We start from the raw sequence: 420 nt of genomic DNA on the forward strand, positions 1-420 counted from the left end.
AAAAAAATCCCCAATATACAGATAGATAAATAGGTTATTAAACAGATAGATAAACAGATCAACGCAATTTATTAAAAGACACCCATAAAATTTCACTGGGGGCAAGGGGGGGGAGGGAGGGGGGGTATGGGGCAAGGAGGGGGAGGAGGGGAGGGGTATAGAGGGAGAGGTACTGGGGTAAAGAGGAGGGAGGGAGGGAGGGTATGGGGGCAAAGAGGGGGAGGGAGGGAGGGTATGGGGGCAAGGAGGGAGGGAGGGAGGTATGGGGGCAAGGAGGGGGAGGGAGGAAGAGGGTATAGGGGCAAGGAGGGGGAGGGAGGGAGGGGTATGGGGGCAAGGAGGGGGTATGGGTGTAAGGAGGGGAAGAATGGAGGGGTAAGGAGGGGTATGGGGGAGGAGAGTTGGAGGAATGGAAAAGGC

Source organism: Penaeus monodon, chromosome 23 (assembly GCF_015228065.2).
Source record: "Penaeus monodon isolate SGIC_2016 chromosome 23, NSTDA_Pmon_1, whole genome shotgun sequence".
Lineage (NCBI taxonomy): Eukaryota > Metazoa > Arthropoda > Malacostraca > Decapoda > Penaeidae > Penaeus > Penaeus monodon.